Genomic DNA, 22,774 nt, shown 5'->3' on the forward strand with positions numbered 1-22,774 from the left:
TGCTGGTTTACCGGATCCGATCATGGGATGCTGGTTGCTGGTTTACTGGATCTCAGCATGAGATGCTGATTGCTGGTTTACTGGATCCCAGCATGAGATCTGATTGCTGGTTTACTGGATCCCAGCATGAGATTCTGATTGCTGGTTTACTGGATCCGATCATGGTATGCTGGTTGCTGGTTTACTGGATCTTAGCATGAGATGCTGATTGCTGGTTTACTGAATCTCCGCATGAGATCTGATTGGTGGTTTACTGGATCTCAGCATGAGATCTGATTGCTGGTTTACTGGATCCCAGCATGAGATCTGATTGCTGGTTTACTGGATCTCAGCATGAGATGCTGATTGCTGGTTTACTGGATCTCAGCATGAGATGCTGATTGCTGGTTTACTGGATCCCAGCATGAGATCTGATTGCTGGTTTACTGGATCCCAGCATGAGATCTGATTGCTGGTTTACTGGATCCCAGCATGAGATCTGATTGCTGGTTTACGGGATCCCAGCATGAGATCTGATTGCTGGTTTACTGGATCCCAGCATGAGATCTGATTGCTGGTCTACTGGATCCCAGCATGGGATGCTGGTTTGCTTATGGACCAGAATATGATGTCTTTTGGGTTTGGGTTTCTTAGTGTGTGTTCGTAATTAAAACACCATAACAATATTTCAAATTAATTTCTTTAAATTATTTGATAAAAAACGCATGTTGCTGGTTACATGTTTAATGGTACTCAGTTACATCCTTAGTGTTCAACAAATGGTCCCAGTCTAAAAGTATTACTAAAAACAATGTTATGGTTAGGGAAATAATAAGATTCACTATATATATTCACACTATATATTCACATGGTGATTGAGCATTAGTGATGACACATGTGGTTGACAAGCAGAATCACTGCTTGAGAAGAGATGGGCAGAAAAACACCAACTAAAAGATGTACAGCCACACAGCCTTAGATGAAATCAGCTGCCGTTAAAATGTATTGATTATTAAACAACTCCAAAACAGGATTACCATATTTGTTTATTACAAACCAGATTGGCTTTATATTTTACATGATACATGTACAAATTTAATTGGACACTTGGCCATTTACTTTGGTTGAATTAATTTGTTAAGCATCTGTTCAAAATGCCTGATGTCAATATTGTTTACATTATTTCATGCTCCCGACTTCAATGACATACCTTTTGCTATGTGAAATCAGTGACTGACAGCTGGATTTTGACAAAAGTGAGTTCCCGAAACGAATATGAAAGTCTTCAAAAACAGCAACTTTCAGTTTTGAACTTGCATTATTAAGTTGTTATTAACTGCTAAAAGAGGTCTTCTCGTTACCTCTGTTATTGAACAAACCACTTATAGTTATGCTTTTATTAGACATTTTTCTTGGTTTTCATATCACTAAATGTTTTTGTTTTGCAATGTACATGAGCTCATTCAGCAGATTTTAACTGATTTATGTTCAGATCTTTAGAAACAGGAAATCATTTATTTGATGCTTTGAAACATTTTACCAGCTTACAGTACCTGTATTATTTAAGTATGTTAGGCTCAATGCAAAGTCTTGTTTTGTCATTGCTAACATTTCTGAGCATTCCCACGATTGTCTTGCCAATCTTGCTTACTATTGTTATCACAAGTCTTGCTGCTTCTGGATATTGTATTTGTCTGATCCTCTGCCTGTTATGATTATGATTTCTGCTCTGTCTACATTGCTGTTGTTATTCGACCCGTGACTGTCTGTACACTCACTCTGTTGTTGTTAATAAACTGCACATGGATCTTAATCCCAGTTTGCCTGAGTCATCGTTACAGTTGATTGCAATTAATTGAAAGTGCATTATTATTACTACAATTTGCATGAGCTCACCAAAATTGGATAGTTGAAGACTGGAAAAATGTTGCCTGGTCTGATGAGTCTCGATTTCTGTTTCGAGACTCATTTCAGAATTTGGTGTGAACAGAATGAGAACATGGATCCATCATGCCCTGTTACCACTGTGCAGGCTGGTGGTGGTGGTGTAATGGTGTGGGGGATGTTTTCTTGGCACACTTTAGGCCCCTTAGTGCCAATTGGGCATCGTTTAAATGCCACGGCCTACCTGAGCATTGTTTCTGACCATGTCCATCCCTTTATGACCACCATGTACCCATCCTCTGATGGCTGCTTCCAGCAGGATAATGCACCATGTCACAAAGCTTGAATCATTTCAAATTGGTTTCTTGAACATGACAATGAGTTGACTGTACTAAAATGGCCCCACAGTCACCAGATCTTAACCTAATAGAGCATCTTTGGGATGTAGTGGAACGGGAGCTTCGTGGCCAGGATGTGCATCCCACAAATCTCCATCAACTGCAAGATGCTATCCTATATTGGCCAACATTTCTAAAGAATGCTTTCAGCACCTTGTTGAATCAATGCCACATAGAATTAAGGCAGATCTGAAGGCGAAAGGGGGTCAAACACAGTATTAGTATATTGTCCCTAATAATCCTTCAAAAACTAAAATCTTCGATCATCTTGCTGATACATATTACTGATGAAATCTGAAATCTCTCTGATCCCTCCATATACAGCAGTTTAATGAACACTGTCAAGCCCAAAGAAGGTACTGTTAAAATAGTCCATGTGACTCCAGTAGCTCAGCCTTAATGTTACGAAGGAACGAGAATACTTTTTGTTTGCAAAAAAAACAATAAAAATAACAAATCTATTCAACAATTTACTTAACGTCTTTGTCAATCTCCTCCGATGCTGTGTCTTGAAAGGTCAGAGATCTCGTGGATTTCATCAAAAATATCTTCATTTTTGTCCATAAATGTTACAAAATAATTCATTTTTATTATTGGGAAGACAGAGGTTTAAATATTAATGAGCATATATGTTAGCAGGATGAGTATCAACTTCAGCTCTATCTTAAACTGTGCATTATTAAAATGATCTATTCTTATTGAATGATAACAGCCTCTAACACCACCCATAAACAGCACGAGAGTCCTGTCATCAAAACAATAAGTGCATCTATTAATTGTATGCTAATCATTCATGAATGTATTATCCTGTTCAGCTGCATGGCTACTGTATATCATGTTATGTGTATCACTCGCAGAAGGAAAAAAAAAGAAAAACTTCAGAGCGCCGGTGACTCAGGAATGCAAGACAGGAATGTTGTTGAGTTACCAAAAAGGGGGTTTGACTGAAAACAATGTCTTTGTGTTTTCGTTCAAGGCTCTAGTCACGCAAACCTCCAGCAACTCTCCTGCGCGGTACACAAGAAAGAGATCGAATGGCTGTAACTGACAGAGTTGCGTGCGGCTCAGGTACCCCTGGGTGTGCTGGACTCCAGCCAGAAGAGGTGTTGCTTTCAAAGCAAGTGCTGGATCAGGGAACGGATTAACTGGTCCCATAGCACTAGATGTTTAACTTTTATCCAAAACAACTTCCATTACAATTATGAGGACAGTCACTGTGAAATAATCTCAGGCTATGTTCAAGAACACAGTGGTAATTGTTTATTGATCAAACTTGCTAAGCTTTCAAGTAATGGTAGATTGATACACTATATTGCCAAAAGTATTGGGACACCCCTCCAAATCTCTGAGTTCAGGTGTTCAATCTCTTCATGGCCACAGGTGTATAACTCCAGCTCTCGGCCTGCAGACGCTTCTACACACATTAGTGAAAGAATGGGTCGCTCTCAGGAGCTCAGTGAACTCAAGCGTGGGGCCTTGATAGGTCCATTCCTGACATTTCCTCACTACTAAATATGCCACACTGAACTGTTAGTGGGATTATAACAAAGTGGAAGCGATTGAGAATAACGACAACTTGGCCACATAAAAAAACAGAGCAGGGTCAGCACATGCTGAGGGTCACAGTGCGCAGAAGTCGCCAACTTTCTGTAGAGTCAATATCTACAGACCTCCAAACCTTATGTGTCCTTCAGATGAGCTCAAGATCAGTGTGTAGAGAGCTTCATGGAATGGGTTTCCATGGCCGAGCAGCTCATCCAAGCCTTACATCACCAAGTGCAATGCAAAGCGTGGGATGCAGTGGAGTAAGGCAGCCGCCACTGGACTCTAGAGCAGTGAGACGTGTTCTCTGAGCGACCAATCATGCTTCTCTGACTGGCTATTGTGTAAAGTTTGGTGGAGGGGGGATTATGGTATTTTTTATTTTTTTATTTTTTTTATTTTTTTTTCAGGTATTGGGCTTGGCCCCTTAGTCCCAGTGAAAGGAACTCTTAATGCTTCAGCATACCAAGACATTTTGGACAATTTTATGCTCCCACATTTGTGAGAACAGTTTGGGGAGGGCCCCTTCCTGTCCCATCATGATGCGCTCCAGAGCACAACGCGTCGGTCCATAAAGACATGGATGAGGAGTTTGGTGTGGAGGAACTTGACTGGCCTGCACAGAGTCCTGAGCTCAACCCGATAGATCAGCTTTGGGATGAATTAGAGCGGAGACTGAGAGCCAGGCCTTCTCGTCCAACATCAGTGCCTGACCTCCCGAATGCGCTTCTAGAAGAAAATATCCCATAAACACACTCCTAAACCTTGAGGAAAGCCTTCCCAGAAGAGCTGAAGCTGTTAGAGCTGCAAAGGGTGGGCCGAATCCATATTAAACCCTACGGATTAACAATGGGACAGCATTAAAGCTCATGTGCATGTAAAGGCAGGCGTCACAACACTTTTGGCAATATCATGTATATTGGCAATTAATTAATTACTTTTAAATTTTTATTAGTGTTGTCTGATATATTTGGCCAAGATTTTGTTGTTTAGCCTTGTGTTCCAAAATAGTCTCGTTAAGGAATAATGCACATTTTCAATTTTCAAAAAAAAAAATTTACATTGAGAAACTTAATCATTCTCATTTGCTAGCATTATATATAACATTTAATTACAGAATATGCAAAGGTCTTCAAAACAAGATGCTTATTTATATCCTTTGCTCTTCATGCAAGTGAAAAAGTCTTTCAACAGACAGAGATCTGATCTCAGCGGCATCGAGTCAGTCTGAGATTACAGACACCGAAGCGATTTGACGAACGCCTAAAGAAATCCTCAGAAGAACTGATCTATTGAACAGCAATGTTTCTCTGATGATGCCACATTAATTATTTTTTTTATTATTCCACCATCTGAAATCATTGTAATTGTAAATAATGTTCACAGTTTGACTGATCCTAATCCCAAATCCACTTCTCATTTTAGCAATTCAGCTCAGATGTGGGAAATGAAAGCATGTCTGGAGCTGACGGAAGAACATTAATGAAACCATGATTCACCCTTTTGTGTCCTGTGACGACAGCTGATCTTATCTTCCTCACGCTCATCTGCTCACACGCGATGCTGTCATTAACTCCAAAACATCAGCGCATTGACAAACGGCCTATAATCGATTCATAATAACATGCTGAAGTATATTGGACACTCTTGCACAGTTTTTAGTTTGGTAAACAATGCAATCTTAAGCACAACAGAGCAGTCCAATATACAATAAACGTATACCCTTGTCCTCAATAGACATATTAAAAAGACATTTTGCATCGAGCTGACATTCAGAATAACAGCATGCTTGTCCGTGCGATATTACTCATGGTAAGGCTGTATTAAAAAATAAATATTATTCCTTCTTTATATTAGATGCCTTTATTTACATCAAAAGGGAAAAAAATGTTAGGCACACTGTGCTTATTGTGTTCATGTTGTATTGCAAAACAAAACATTTGCTGTTATTGAGTAGGCAAGGTTAGGGACAGGTTTTGGTAGTATGGTGAGGTTTAAAGGCACAATATGTAATTATTTTTGCCACTAGATGTTGCTTATTCAAAATGAAGGTGTGGCTTGTCGCCTAAATATAAATAGTTTATATATAAATATAACATATTTTTCTTGAATATATACATGCATGTGTGTGTACACAATAATTATACACAGTACACACATATATTATGTAAACACAAACTATTAATCGCGATTCATCGATTGCCCGGCATTAATATTAAAGTATTTGGTGTTTTCATGGTTTCTACTAAATAAAACCAGAAATGGAGGGTAATGTGGTCCGTGTTCTGGTTAAAATTGCTTATTTATCTGGATTTAAACATTTTTGGAAACGTTTGGAATAATGCAAGTACTCAAGCCAACAAAATATATAACATTGTTCTAGTGGTTTTTGGATATTTTAATCCAGAAATCTTACATATTGTACCTTTAAATGTAGTTTCATAATAGACATGTAAATACAGGAGAATAATTGGTGTTTAAAATGTAAGTAAAACATAAAAACATGTCCTACATGGGCTCGTGAAAGCTAAACTGAATTCAACTAAACTTGGACTACATTTCCCATGGCTCGATACTGTGCGTGTGTGAGAGAGAGTGTGTGTGTAATATGGGGCTGAGCTGCAGTCTGCCGCTGACAGTCACACTGTGAGTGTGTGTGTGAGTGTGTGTATGTGCTCGCCTCTCTTACTCTTGACACATTCGTCATAGCGAAACACAAGCTCTCATCCGGACCTTCATCTGAGTCTCTCGGTTTAACAGCAGGACGTCGTTCTCGAGTGTGTGTGTGTGTGTTTGTGTGTATGTGGAGATCTTCATCCGCTGGATGGTGTGGAGATGTGTTTGTAAAGTGTGGCACGTGGGTCGACAGCTTCATTCAGGGAGATACACCGGATGCCTCTCTGGATTCATGTGGATGTTTATTCATTCGTCGGTTTGGATGCTAAAGGCTCGTTGTTTGTGAATGTGACCATGATTAAATCCGCTGTCTGTGGGATACTCGCCTGTCTCTGCACTTCTGGAATAACTTAACTTGTGGAATACACTTACAGTAAAGGACGAACGATTGACAGGAGTAAGAGAAGAAGCAACAAATACTCTGGTAAGTACCCTAAGATAAGTCTAATATTGACAATGGATATGCTCAAAACATCTTCAACAACAACACTAACAGACATTGTAGTAGCCTATATAAGGCACCATTCATTACAGCCAGTTAATAATCCATTCATTAATGTGACTCTGGACCACAAACCCAGTCATAAGGGTCATTTTTTATTATTATTGAGATGTAAGGATCATCTGAAAGATGAATAAATGATCTTTCCATTGATGTGTGGTTCGTTGGATGGAACAATATTTGGGAAAAATGCAAAATATCTTAATATTGTGAAAATCTCATTTTAAATTGTCCAAATGAAGTCTTTAGCAATGCATATATATATATATATATATATATATAATTTTTATTTTATTTACGGTAGGAAACTTACAAAATCTCTTCATGTAACATCTTAATATCCTAATGATTTTTGACATAAATGAAAAATGGATTATTTTGACCCACACAATGTATTGTTGGCTATTGCCACATATACCCGTGAGATTTATGACTGGTTTTGTGCTCCAGGGTCACATTTTTCAAACCATTCTCTAGTATAATCCCTGTTGTGTTATTAATGTCAGTGTTAAAGTCGCTAAAGTGTGCGCTTCACCTGTTTGCCTGTCAATCACAGTTATCTCTTCGTTAGAGCCATTTAAACACACAAGACTTCATTTGGGTCTGGTTAGCAAAACTTCAAAACCAAGAGGAATCAAAGCAAAGCAAGCACTATGATAAAGGAATGGTGTTAACATGGCACTTTAAATACATGTAAAGTATTTAATGCTGTGCAATATTCCTGTGCCATTCATGTCTTCTGCTCTATATTGACAATGACAGCTCTCATTGTACTAAAACTGAAGTTCATAATCTCACAGCCATAGTTATTTAAGATATCATTAGGTTGTTTTTTTTGTGTTTTTTGTGTTTTTTTTTTTTTTTTTATGAACACAGAATGCATAATTTCTGGTTAATCATGTGACCCTTTAGAGTCTACTGATGCCTCTGTGGTGTAAGGGGCATTTCCTGTCAGACTCAGGTTGATGACATGCAACTTATTTCAAGAGTGTGTGTGTGTGAGTGAGTGAGAGGGAGAGAGTTGCTTGTGGTATTCAGCTAGTGGACGGTGTGTGCTGTCAGGGTGGTTGTGTTTTAAAGCAGCCCTGTCTCAACTCGCCCCTCTTTCGAGCAGAATTTCCTCTATTGTTGAGTCCTGGACAGAGATCCACTATAACCGCAGTCCCCCACCTCCCCTTTCCCAGCGTCCCCCTCTCTCAAACACATCTTCTGCAAACAAGACCTCCTTTCTCCTCTGGAGAGGGACCCTATGTCCAACAGCAAGTGACTCTCATGGCCAGCCATTGACGATGGGACACTCCCTTCACAAAAGAGGCTGAAGTGTCAATAAAGTTGGTCGGAGAGGCACAGGAATGCCTCTCTCTCCCACCCTGAGACAGACAAAGAAACACTTTGTGTCAGCCAGGGGGCCCTTGACTAAACACCAGGGCCTTCTTTTCACCCCAACCCTACTCCTCTTCCTCATCCTGTTATCTTAAACGAGGAGTGGGAAGCACGTGTTTGTGTTGTGGTTGCTTTGGTTTGTGCTACCCTTTCCTGGCTCTGTTTACACCTGGTGTTAAAAGGCCACCCGAAAAAAAAATTCTATCATTAATTTCTCATCCTCTTGTCGTAGGACAGCCGTCAGACCTCCGTTCATCTTCAGAACACAGATGAAGATATTAGTGTTGAAATCCGATGGCTCAGAAAGGCCTTCATTGACACCAATGTCATTTTCTCTCTCTAGACTCATAAAGGCACTAAAGACGTCGTTACAAAGCCCATCTCACTACAGCGGCTCTACAATCATTTCATGAAGAGACGAGAATAGTTTTTGTGCGCAAAAACACTAAATATCGACTAAATATCAACCATTATCAGTCAGTGAATCGATTTCATGATTCGGATCGTGTGTCAAACTGCTGGAATCACTTGGCTTTGGTGATCGTGATTTCAAATTGATCTTGAATCGATTAGCAGATTATTTTGGGTCTTGAGCATCGGATTTCAACACAAATATCTTCAGCTATGTCTGAAGGTTGTGAGGATGAGGAATTAATGAGATAATTTACATTTCTGGGTGAACTAACCCTTTAAGATACGTTTTGGGTGTTCTGATCAAAAGCAGACGAGGGACACACAGTCCCCTTTTACACCTGATATTTTAATCTGTCCTTTTTGTCCACTTCTGTCCTGATTTTTCAGGTCTGTGCTTGGTACGTTTTTTCGCCTTCAAACCAATCAAACCAAAAAATGTAATCCTGCCTGGCTAGTGACCTTCAGTCACCCTGTTGGTTGAACATGTTTGAGTCCCGTCGTAAACAGGTCGGAGTAGGTGTGTGTAGCGCGTGCCTGCGCTGCAGGTGTTTACTGCGCTGTCATACAATACGGCTGTGGTAAACCACAAGAGAAACGTACAAGAGCGGTCAGGCGCGTGCGCTGGCATCCTACATCTGTCAGGAACTCCAACGTTTGCATTCAGTTCAACTGACCACGGTTCTCTAAACCACAAACTGTTATTTAGGTATATAATTATACGTACATGTCAAGTTTAAATGGCAATATTCCCTTCAGCCCATTCCTTGAGCCATGACAACACTGCAAAAATGCTTTTCTTACTTAGTATTTTTGTCTTGTTTCTAGTCTAAACAAGAAGAATTTACTAGACAAGCACAAGTAACTTTTGTTCTTCTTGTGTTGGGGAAAAAATACCTCAAAATGAAGAGAGTTTCTGCTTAAAATAAGATAAATAATCTGCCAATGGGGTGAGAGAAATAATCTTAACTCAAACAGAAAACAAGATTATTTTTCTCACCCCGTTGGCAGATTATTTATCTTATTTTAAGCAGAAACTCTCTTCATTTTGAGTTATTTCTTCCCAAAACAAGACAATACTTTTTCTGGTCTAGTAAATGTTTCTTAATGTAAGAATTTTTTGATATTTTGACTAGAAACAAGACAAAAATACTGAGTAAGAAAAGCTTTTTTTGCAGTGAATGGTTAAAGCGAAAGAGAAAACCGACCATAAGACGGACCGACTTCTTACACATAGTATTGTTTGATGCACCATTTAACTTCTCTTTCTCAGGGGCGTTCTGAGGCTAATTAATGTAGTGAGGAACTGCAATGGGATATTGTTTAGTAACAGAACCAAATATTTTTGAGGACATGAACAGCTCGCACTGAAAAAGTGTTTTTGACTCGTTTCCAGTCCAAATATCTACAATTCTAAAAAGATTAAAAAAATCTTCTTTTACTAGATAAATGAAATGTCATAAGATATTTTTTCTGGGGGAAAATCTAAATGAAGTGAGTTTTTGCTTAAAGGGATAGTTCATGATTTACTCACCTTCAAGTCACCCTAGGTATACAACATTGTTCTTTCAGACCAATAAATGTTGAATTGTATAAAAAAAACTCCTGGCTAATACAACCTTTATAATGGCAGGGATTGTAGCTCTGTTTTTTAAGTCCATTAAAATGCATCTGTCCGTCAAATAACTGCTGCACACGACTCCTGGAGGCCTTTGGAAGTTAATCGATGAGTTTGTGTAAGAAAAATATCCATATTTAAAACGTTTTGAATTAAAGTTCAGGCTGATCGTCGTCTGTGGAAAAGTGTTGAAAGTGCCTCTGCAGTTCAAAGGCGTACGCTCGTCAGACGTCGCGTACGCATCTTGAACTCCGAGAAGCACTTTCAACACTTTTCCACAGACGACGATCAGCCTGAACTTTAATTCAAAACGTTTTAAATATGGATATTTTTCTTACACAAACTCATCGATTCGCTTCAGAAGGCCTTTATTAACCTCCCGGAGCCGTGTGGAGCAGTTATATGACGGACAGATGCATTTTATGGACTTCAAACAGCTACTGCCATTATAAAGCTTGGAAGGGCTAGGACATTTGTTAATATAACTCTGATTGCGTTCGTCTGAAAGAAGAATATCATACACACCTAGGATAACTTGAGGCTGAATAAGTCATGAGCTAATTTTTATTGTTGGGTGAACTAACCCTTTAACTAGAAAACAAGATTTCAATCAGAAACAAGATTAGATTTATTTATTTTAACTCATTGGCAGATAATTTAGCTTGTTATAGATTTTATTTCCAGAAAACGTAAAATATTGCGTAATTTTTCTCGTCTAGTAAAAGCATTTTGATGTCATTTTAGGGATATTTGGACTGGAAACGACAACAATACTAAGTAAGAAGAGCATTTTTTTGCAGCAGGGCAAAGTTTTCCTCACCTGTGCGGTGTAAATTGAGTCCAGTAATCAGCGTAACGCGAGGGGCTGTGAATGTCAGCGGTGGGAATGAGGTGACGAGTGTGTGTTTTTACAGGCCTAATGTCAGCTGCCAAATCTCACGTCTGCGGTCTCTGATGCTTCAGACTAGAAGCCTTCAGCAGGATTTCAAGAGAAGGACTGTATGATTAGCTAGGTTTTGCTCCCTAGGAGTGTTTAAACTGTGTGTTCATCGAGTACTCGTATACCGCGGTTATAACTCACAATCCGTGTTTGTGTGCATGCATGCTCTCCGTCTCTCGGTGTGTGTTTAGCGTGGCTCTCGAGCTTGTCTGTCATTTGTTCGCGCTGCGGGAACAATGGGCAGCTTGTCTCTGGGGCGGCGATGCTGGAGAGAGGGGGTCTGGGATCGGCCCGCCTCGGACCAAGAACAAGCGTCTGTCTGATGAAGGACCTGCTGACCCTTCCTTAGGAAAAGGGAACCTTTGTTCAGAGGTGTGTGTGTGTGTTTATGTGGCTGTGTGTGGGAATGTGTCTACGAGTGGGAGAGGCTGAGAAAACCAAATGGCCAGATGAAAGGTCAGAGAACTCAAACGCTGTGTGTTTCTGTCTATATGTTGCACAAGTGGCAGCAGCAGGCCAGCAGGTTTTGGAGAAGTTGTAGAGGACCAATAGTGGCTTGTAGAAAATATGTGATGTGTCTTTTTATGGGACTTTCTCTGTCTGGTCTTACTAAGCGAGTCCCGGTAATTGGCTGATTTTGAGATTGTAAGGGTTAGCCACTTCTTGTTCCAGTTTATAAACTACAACTTCAGTTGCTTTATGTGAAACAAGTGTCTTTAAATCAAAGCCTTGTGGACATGTGGGCTCCTCGTGAGGTCCATCAGGAGTCTCAGATGTCGTTTTTGTTCTCACGACCGTCCTCTTCAAGCTGTGCGCCCTCAATGTGCACTTTTGCCTTAATAATGTGAAGGATTTCTGGCGTTACTTCACCAAAGTGTGGAGTGCTATTTTGGGACAGAGTCAAACTGCTTCTGGCAATCAGAAGGCTTCACCGCACCTGGAATTGAATGTCTTGATCACGTCTGTCAGCCTTTAAATTACAAGAATAAGCCTTGGCACATGTCTGCCATTCAAATGAAGGTGGTGAACCCATTTTCTTATCATTTCAAAGAGTTGTTCTCGACATGACAGTGTGAGTAATGCCTACACTGTAAAAAATGCTTTTCTCACTTAGTGTTTTAGTCTGGTTTCTAGTCAAAATATCTAAAGATTCTTACGTTAAGAAACATTTACTAGACAAGCAAAAGTTATTGTCTTGTTTTGGGAAAAATAACTCAAAATGAAGAGAGTTTCTGCTTAAAATAAGATAAATAATCTGCCAATGGGGTGAGATAAATAATCTTGTTTTCTGTTTGAGTTAAGATTATTTATCTCCCTCCATTGGCAGATTATTTATCTGATTTTAAGCAGAAACTCTCTTCATTTTGAGTTATTTTTTCTCAAAACAAGACAATTACTTTTGCTTGTCTAGTAAATGTTTCTTAATGTAAGAATTTTTAGATATTTGGACTAGAAACAATGCAAAAATACTGAGTAAGAAGAGCACTGTTTGCTGTGTTTTCCCGCTCATTGTCTTGAGGCAGAATTGTGTTAATGAAGGTGTGATTGTGTCACTCGTCCATCGGTCTCTCTTTCAAACCCAGATATCTTTGTGTGAAGAGTATGCTTACTGTATTAGTGTTTGATTGATGATGTGCTTTATAAAGCACACGAGCGATTTCATGGTTTGTGGGTCCACCTGGTGGCCGGTGAGAGTAACACACACTTCACTTTCAAACAGTGTTTCTAGAGAACCTCCAATGCAGAACGAGGACTTAAACATATTTAAATGAACATATTATTATATAATATCAAAATAAATGATGAAATGTCAACTGAAAGAGCCAGTTTGTTGTATGAAGAACCGAGAGTGGTTAAAATGTCTGGCATCACACAATAGACCCTGGTTAGTTAATTAATCGTCGGTTCTCTTAGTTTTGTCATAAAGCAGACGTCCAGAAATTATTGAATATTGTTTTGGGAACCACTGGCTTTGAACACGTCTTCAGATTGACAGACATACCGCTGGAATATGCTTCAGTCCGGGCAAATTTATGGGGATAAAAAACTTTAACCTTTAACTTTTCATTAGTGCTTCCCTACATACAATTTTTTGGACTAACTAATTTCTTATTATTTTTACTAACGTTATTGTGTGGGTAATCGAGTTTTAGGACATCGCTCTTTCTGATGGAAGCTTCTGGATGGCACTTTGACTGACTTTATACAGTATAACGCAATGGCTTTTATTTGTACTCTTGTAACTTTCTGCTCCACAAATCCTAAAAGTGGATCCTCAACTTCTGCTAGATTACCTAAGATCGGCATCAGTTTGATGTCCTGGTGAAGGTTCGTTCCGTGCTCTCTCTTCAGTCTCAGACTTTAATTCATCTGAAGTATCTATGATTTCTAATAATTCTGCACCCATTGTGTTTTGCCCTTTTCTTGCCAGTGTTAGGTGTTAATTTTAAAATGAGATGGCAAATGAAGTGTCCACTTAAAGAAATGCATATCATGTGAAGAAGAAAGCCAAAATATGAAATGTCATTAATGTATATTTACTGAGTAAGGTAGTAGAGGAGGGTCAATTAAAGATGTTCACCTTGAGATTTGGAGCCGAATTATTAGGGGATAAAAATGATTTTAGATTGTTTTATTTTCACACAGAGATCGGTAGGTCTGTTAGTAAAATCTGTTGACTTTATCAGTCTTCTTTTCATTAGATGCCAACGGTGAGCGTTCAAAAATGGGGAAAAAGCACTTCTTGTTTTTTTTTTGTGCCGTAAGTTTGCATTTCTGTAACTCAAGAGGTATTAAATATATCTTAGGGTGCGTTCACACTTGTCATGTTTGGTTCGATTAAAACGAACCCTGGTGCGGTTGATCGGTTAGTGCGGTTCATTTGAACATATGTGAACGCTGCCACCCGAACTCTGGTGCGCACCAAACAAGCGGACCGAGACCGCTAAAAAGATGGGTCTCGGTCCGCTTCCAAACGAACTCTGGTGCGGTTCGATTGATATATGAACGCAACACGGACCAAAGACATGTAAACGGACCAAAAACCGGACGTAATGTCACAAGATGCCACGCATAATGCAGCTGATTTGACGACGCGGAAAGATCGGTGTACGTTATCCAAAATGAGTAACTTTAACATTAGAGGGCAAACGTAGAGCAACGAGGAAGAGCCTTATCAATATTTGGTCTGACGAGCATGTTTCGAAAATGCTAGAAAAAACACACAAAAAGCACACCTGGCTCTTCTCATCAAAGTTCCTGTGTTGCCCATTATTAGCAGGTACAGACGACAGAACGGCCGTCTCTGTTCTGCACAACGGAGGAAATCCTGCTGCTGTTTTGAATGTTTTGAACATTTTATGAGCTCTTCATGAGTTCTCAGCGGGTAAAAATAATGCCACATGTACACGCATAAAATGATCGCGTTTAATCCAGCACACAGCGTTGTTTAGAACATTTCATGAGCTCTTCATGAGTTCTCTGGTAAAAAATAATGCCATATGTACACGCATAAAATGACCGCGTTTAATCCAGCACACAGCGTTGTTTTGAATGTTGTGAACATTTCATGAGCTCTTCATGAGTTCTCTGGTAAAAAATAATGCCATATGTACACGCATAAAATGCCCACGCGTGTAATCCGCACACAGCATTGTTTTGCATGTTCGGTAAACGAGCTCCTACGTCATATAAACCGACCAATCAGGTTGTGAGCGTCTCCCTGTGCCTTTGGTTCGGTAACTTTAGGTTCGCTGTTAAAAATGCCCGTGTGAACGCTAAGCGGACCAGGACTATTATGTTTGTTTTTGTTTTTTGGTCCGGACCAAACTAACCAAACGAACCGAACTACAAGTGTGAACGCACCCTTAATATCCTCTTAGATGCTGGTTCTTGGCAAACTCTTCTTTTGGCATCTTCATTTTAAAAACCCTTTGTGGTTTATTCCCGGAGATTTGGAGATCTCAGTGTGGCTCCGTGAGTAAATGTGTCAAAATTGTAAAAAAAAAAGTAGTGGTCAAAACCAAATGTGGGTCACAGCGAATGCTTTTTTTCTTTTAAAGAGGAATATCTGAGAACAAATAATGATGAAACTATAAAACCTATCTTGTTTTTTCCCCACAATTTCTACCAGCACTCTCACTTAAATCCATTTCTTGAACACATTGCGCCCTCTGCTGATGAGTCACGAACACTACAACTTTTTGAATCTTTAATCTTGATGAAAGCAATATTTACACAAAGCCTTGATTCTAGGCCAAGCCTCTATAAAACCACATCAATGTGCAGCGGGAATCTTCTCTGGATGCTTTTCAATTAATGCGCGTGGACATAAAGGAGAGGAATATGGGTAACCAAACAGGCCTTGGGCTCATTGACTTCTATATATATATCATGTAGAGTATGAGTACATACATGCATATACACATACACATATATACATAAGCAAAGTGTATTATGGACCTAAGTATTTGGTGTATGCACTATTGGCAGTCAGTGGGGCCCAAATATTCGTTTTGGTGAACGATATTCTTCGGAAAATCATCTTTTGTGTTCAGCAGAAGAAAGAAATGCATCCCGGTTTATTCAGCGTATTCTTCAGCATTCGATTAACATGCACAGAAATGATTAAAGACACATTCAGTGCCAGATAACGCTCTTCAGTCTTCCAGTTATCTAGTATACTGGATAATGACCCTCCGGCTAAAATGATTTGAAGTCAAATCAGTATTCAGGGGTTGACTCGATGGGTAGTGTTGAACAAGGTCACTGTATTGTTCTTGTCTACCCTAATGATATAATCATGTGTTACATTTATATAGTGCTTTTCTAATCCCTCAAAGCGCTTTGCCTAGAGAACATTATTTTATTTTGTTTCCACACAGAGATAGGTATGTCTGTTAGTAAAATCTGTCGATATATTACAGTCTCCTGTGGGGAAAATCCAGTTTTTCTGCTTTAAATATGCTTTAAAACAAACCATGTGCAAACTCAGTCATTGCTGAGTAGTTTCTCCTTAACCAACGTCAGCACCGTGTCTCAGGTTTGAGAACAAACACGGAAGAGAAGACAATGCTGAATAAAGTCGTAGTTTTTGTTATTTTTGGACCAAAATGTGTTTTCGATGCTTCAAGAGACTCTAATGAACCCACTGATGTCTCATATGGACTACTGTGATGATGTTTTTATTCCCTTTCTAGACATGGACAGTATAGTGTGCATACACTTGCATACGCTCTTAAACTGTGCTTAAACTGTGTGTGAAGATGAATGGAGGTCTTACGGGTGTGGAACGACATAAGGGTGAGGAGTTAATGACAGACATTTCATTTTTAGGTGAACTCTTGGGTGAACTGGCTGAGCAGATGTCAGTGGCAGTATATGCCTGAGCGTGGCTCTCCTGCGCTGCCGCCTGCTGGAGACTTCACATCAGTGCATGCCACTCCATCACTGAGAACAATTTGAACAAAATAAGACATCATACAAAATGCATGCTCTTTTTAATTTAGTGCTGTCCTGGATAAGATATTTTACTTTTTTCACATCTAGTCCACAAGACAGAAAAGCTGAATTTATAAAAATGACATGTTCAAAAGTTTATGAATCCTTGATTCTTAAAGGGATAGTTCACCTAAAAATGCTGACCACAGTGCATCCAACATGTAGGTCTGTCTGTTTCTTCAGCAGAACACAAATGAAGATTTTTAACCTCATATAGTAAGTAAGTAAAATGTATTTTTGGGTGAACTAACCCTATAATCCTGTGTGTTGTTCTCTGGATGATCCACAGCTGTGTGTGTGATGGTTGTTCTTGAGTTTGTCCAGATCAGTTAAACTGCCCAGCGTTCCTCAGGGAAATCCTCCAGCTCCTGCATGTTCTTTAGTTTTCTCATCTTCTGTGTGTTTGAGCCACTCTAGCAGTGACGTGATCTGAGGGCGATTGAGGGACACAACTATTACAGAAGCTTCAAACAGTCACTGAAGCTCCAGAAGGAACAACATTGGGCAGTTTAACTGATCAGGACAAGCAAGAGATTCAAGAACAACCATCACAAAACACACACACACACACACACACACACTATTTTTTGTCTTGGGAGCTATCCTATATGTAAATATAATTATATATTATTCAGGAGAGCACTAAATTAAAAATAGCATGCATTTTGTATGATCTCTCTTATTTTATTAAAATTATTCACATTTTTGCGAATAATTCAATCACTCTCTCTTTTTCTCTCTCTCTCTGATTTGATTGATTTAAACCCAGATTTTCTAAGCTAGTTAAAGAAAGTTGAAGAAAACTCACTTGTCAATGAATCTCGTTTGTAGCAGATTATCAGACAACATTGCTGAGATTTTTTTAAGTCTTTTTTTTTTAATCTAACTGCAATAACCAGATCTGGAGCTCATTCTTGATACATAAGCTCAGAACTCAAAATTTTAAGGCAACCAGGTAACTTTATTTTTTTTAAATATTTGTTGACAGTGTAGTTATATCAGGATGGCTTAATACATCAGAATGACCATCATAGTAACTCATTATTTGTCTATATGCAGTATATCTTGTCAAACCTATATTATGAACATCCCCAAATGTGGCACTAAACTAGAAGAATGAATTGAGAATATAGAGGCTTTAAGCTAATTTGTTATCTCTGATTGAACTGTCCACTGGCAGATGATCAGTCTTCTGACTGATAATGTGTTTGGTCTAATGCACATGCTGCCCGAATCGATTGGGCCTCTATTGCTGTTCTCATCTGGCCACAAAGTGCTGGCAAACAAACGTAACAAGAAGAAGACAGGCCAAAATATAGACCGTTTGAGTGATTACACTCAAGAAATATTCAATAAAAGCACGATAAAACCAAATCAACAGTGTTTTATCAATTTGAAATGTGCACAGTTTCCTTAAAAAGAGCAGACGTCGATGCCCCTTTTTACACACAGCTTCACAGTTAGCTTTAAAGCTCAACAGCACGTGAAGCTAATGAGGAAATACAGCAGGTCTTCTCACCAAGTGTGGTCCAAACGTCTTCATTATGACACACAAATGATGTTCATTATCATATGTCCAGAGAGCGAGTGTTCCCATTGGACTCTGCCCATCATCAGCACATCCAGTGTGCTTCAGTTTTGCTGTCCAACATGTTCACACATGTGAGGAGTTTTCCCAGTGAACAGAGCCGTTTGAATAAATGAGATTATTTAAATCAAATGATGCCATTATTTAACACACGTGTTCACGTTTATCCTTGTTGAACCTGTGTTTAATGGACGAGGGCATGTGTTTAATGTCCCAACGGGTATATTTGTGGCAATTGTGTGGGTCTTTTTTCTTTTATGCCAAAAATCATTAGGATATTAAGATCATGTTTCATGAAGATATTCTGAACATTTCCTACCGTAAATATATTATAAATGTATTAGTAGTAGTAATATGCTTTGCTAAGGACTTTATTTGGACGACTTTAAAGGAGATTTTCTCAATATTTAGGTTTTCTTTGCACTCTTAAGTTACAGATTTTATAATATTGTCCTATCCTAACAAACCACACATCAGTGGAAAGATTATTCATTCAGCTTTCAGATGATCCATACATCTCAATGTCAAAAAGATTTACCCTTATGACTGGTTTTGTGGTCCAGGGTCACACATGAGTTTGATAGCCCTTGTGAGATCAACCAAAGGTTATGGGAGATGTTTTTCCATTGTTGACGCTGATGGTCCATGTGAGCACTAGATGGCGCTGTGCTTCCACTGACAGACCTGCAGGGCTGTGTCTGAGCCGATCATGCTCACGTCTCACTGCAAGCCGTCCGCCTTTGAGGATCAAAGCTCCCGCACGGCCACTATCACCACAGATAACGTCCCTCAACCCCCATAAAGCCTGAGGAGGGTCCGCTGCCATTCAGGCCTTATTCAGGAATCAATCTTCAGAGCATCTGAACTTGGGTTAGATTTGTTGGTGTTGTAAAACGTTGAGCTTCACAGTTTGTGCAATGCACAGTTAATCATTTGGACAAGCATTTGTTTGGCTTGACAGGAGGCTGGAATGGCCGGTTTAGTGAAATGTGTGTGTGTGTGTGTGTGTGTGTGTGTGTGTGTGTGTGCCCTGTAACCAGAAGACACGGAAACTTGGCAGATGTCGAACCCTCAGTTGGGGCATCGCCAGATCTTTGTGAAGTTCAGGTCTGAAGTGACGCTCGTCATGCAGGTGAGCCGGGTTATGATTGGACGACAGTAATAGCTGCGCTATAAAAGCGTCCTGTTTCTCACAGTCTGTGTGTGTGTGTGTGTGTGTGTGTGTGTGTGTGTGTGTGGGCATGTTTTTGTGACATATGAGTGCACAAATGTGTATAATGCCATGGGTATGACACAGGTATTACAGGAGAGGGTGAAATATGAGGACATTACCCATGTCCCCACTTTACAAAAGGCTTATAAATCATACAGGAGGAGTTTTTATGAGAAAGTAAAAATGCAGAATTCTTCCTGTGTGTGTGTGTGTGTGTGTGTGTGTGTGTTTGAGATGGGTAGGTTTAGGGGCTGTGTGTGTGTGTGTGTTTGTGATGGGTAGGTTTAGAGGCTGTGTGTGTGTGTGTTTGTGTGTGTTTGTGATGGGTAGGTTTAGGGGCTGTGTGTGTGTGTGTGTGTGTGATGGGTAGGTTTAGGGGCTGTGTGTGTGTGTGTGTGTGATGGGTAGGCTTAGGGGCTGTGTGTGTGTGTGTGTGATGGGTAGGTTTAGGGGCTGTGTGTGTGTGTGTGTGTGTGTGTGTGTGTGTGTGTGTGTTTGTGATGGGTAGGTTTAGGGGCTGTGTGTGTGTTTGTGTGTGTGATGGGTAGGTTTAGGGGCTGTGTGTTTGTGTGTGTGATGGGTAGGTTTAGGGGCTGTGTGTGTGTGTGTGTGTTTGAGATGGGTAGGTTTAGAGGCTGTGTGTGTGTGTTTGTGATGGGTAGGTTCAGGGGCTGTGTGTGTGTGTTTGAGATGGGTAGGTTTAGAGGCTGTGTGTGTGTGTGTTTGTGATGGGTAGGTTTAGGGGCTGTGTGTGTGTGTGTGTGTGATGGGTAGGTTTAGGGGCTGTGTGTGTGTGTGTGTGTGTGTGTGTGATGGGTAGGTTTAGGGGCTGTGTGTGTGTGTGTGATGGGTAGGTTTAGGGGCTGTGTGTGTGTGTGTTTGAGATGGGTAGGTTTAGAGGCTGTGTGTGTGTGTGTGTGTGTGTGTGTGTGATGGGTAGGTTTAGGGGCTGTGTGTGTGTGTGTGTTTGAGATGGGTAGGTTTAGAGGCTGTGTGTGTGTGTGTTTGTGATGGGTAGGTTTAGGGGCTGTGTGTGTGTGTGTGTGTGTGTGTGTGTGTGTGATGGGTAGGTTTAGGGGCTGTGTGTGTGTGTGTTTGTGATGGGTAGGTTTAGAGGCTGTGTGTGTGTGTGTGTGTTTGTGATGGGTAGGTTTAGGGGCTGTGTGTGTGTGTGTGTGTGTGATGGGTAGGTTTAGGGGCTGTGTGTGTGTGTTTGTGATGGGTAGGTTTAGGGGCTGTGTGTGTGTGTGTGATGGGTAGGTTTAGGGGCTGTGTGTGTGTGTGTTTGTGATGGGTAGGTTTAGAGGCTGTGTGTGTGTGTTTGTGATGGGTAGGTTTAGGGGCTGTGTGTGTGTGTGTTTGTGATGGGTAGGTTTAGGGGCTGTGTGTGTGTGTTTGTGATGGGTATGTTAAGGGGCTGTGTGTGTGTGTGTGCGTGTGTGTGTGTGTGTGTGTGCGTGTGTGTGTGTGTGTGTGTGTGTGTGTGTGTGTGTGTGTGTGTGTGTGTGTGTGTGTGTGTTTGTGATGGGTAGGTTTAGGGGCTGTGTGTGTGTGTGTTTGTGATGGGTAGGTTTAGGGGCTGTGTGTGTGTGTTTGTGATGGGTATGTTAAGGGGCTGTGTGTGTGTGTGTGTGTGTGTGCGTGTGTGTGTGTGTGTGTGTGTGTTTGTGATGGGTAGGTTTAGGGGCTGTGTGTGTGTGTGTGTTTGTGATGGGTAGGTTTAGGGGCTGTGTGTGTGTGTTTGTGATGGGTATGTTAAGGGGCTGTGTGTGTGTGTGTGTGTGTGTGCGTGTGTGTGTGTGTGTGTGTGTGTGTGTGTGTTTGTGATGGGTAGGTTTAGGGGTAGGGGCAGTGTAAGGGGATAGAAAATACGGTTTGTACAGTATAAAAACCATTACGCCTATGGAGAGTCCCCATATGACACAAAAACAAATGTGTGTGTGTGTGTGTGTGTGTTTGCCTACTGCCTACTCTGTTTACTATATCAGAAAACTGCAATTCAATCTCTTCCACATTCATAAGTGCAGAAATTGGGAGAATGATACTTGAGTTCTTGATGCGTTAATCCCAACTGTCAGATGAGTTTCTCTGAATGAGAGAGACCGGCTCCGGTAGTGTTTTTCAGGAGGCCATTGTAAGTAAATACGAGAAGAAGCTCGGAGCGCCGCATACTTGAACCTTGCCCAAATTTGCTTTCAACAAATCAGATTTGGTGTGATTTAAAATGCTTCGTTACGCAGGTTCCAGCCTTCAGGGATTACGAAAAACAGAACGAGCGGGGAGAAGTTTCTCCGCAGACTTTACAGCATTATCAGAGCTTTGCCATCAGTCTGCTGCGTGTGTGTGTGTGTGTGTGTGTGTGTCCGAGCAAACAAAACGGCCCCTGTTGACCAATCGCAGCTCAAGTTCTAGTGCCGACTGGAGCGCTGCCAATCCGAGTCAGATGAGGGCGCGTTCAATCAAAGCTTATCTCGTATCGGAAGGCAAATACTATACTTTCAGATTAAACTTCTTCTCACTCTGTTCCTCTAGATTGTACTTTTTCAATTCTCAGTGAAGAGCAAAAACAAAACAACTTTGTTACATGCGAGTGAAGCTTCTGTGTTTGGCTGCTCCAAATCAAGCTGCTTTCATCGTGTGTGTGTGCGTTGAGGTGTGGTTAAGGTACTGTAGGTCAAAGCTCATTTTGCTCCACATGCACACACTCCTCAACAATTATATTCTCGACAGTGTGTCCGAGAGTCGGCTCTAACACAACTGTTGCTTTAATGCTAAATTGAGACCATAGGTGACAATGAAACGGCCTCATAGAGCTGAATTGAAAGCCATTTTATTTCTCGTAACTCTCAGTGCTCCATACTCGGTATATTAGTTTGGACTGAACAAAAACGAACCAAAAAAACAAGATGAAAATCAGCTTTAGAGTAAAGTTGCATTGACGTGTTCTTGCCTGAAGATGCTCGTTTCCCTTTCCCTGTTTCTGACATTACAGCTTTATGTCTTACATTTGTGTGTGTGTGCAAAGGAGGAATAATGAGAGTACATGTGTAACACAAGCTGTCATGCATTAGCAACATCAACATTTACAGCATTCATTCATCGTGGTTAATGTGTTTGGGTTCTTATGAGTTTGATGCATGT

At 40.4% G+C, this 22,774-nt stretch overlaps 1 long non-coding RNA gene across 1 annotated transcript in view; it reads left to right on the top strand.

Annotated features, from left to right (window-relative positions):
* The first annotated feature begins 6,425 nt into the window (after positions 1–6,425).
* Positions 6,426–22,774, top strand: part of LOC137055551 (uncharacterized) — a 103,121-nt gene continuing 86,772 nt past the window's right edge. Inside the window, exon 1 of the long non-coding RNA XR_010900023.1 lies at positions 6,426–6,903. This is a non-coding gene — a long non-coding RNA (uncharacterized lncRNA). The remainder of the gene's footprint in view (positions 6,904–22,774) is intronic.

The sequence above is a fragment of the Pseudorasbora parva genome, chromosome 2 (genome assembly GCF_024679245.1).
Source record: "Pseudorasbora parva isolate DD20220531a chromosome 2, ASM2467924v1, whole genome shotgun sequence".
In the NCBI taxonomy this organism is placed as follows: Eukaryota; Metazoa; Chordata; class Actinopteri; order Cypriniformes; family Gobionidae; genus Pseudorasbora; species Pseudorasbora parva.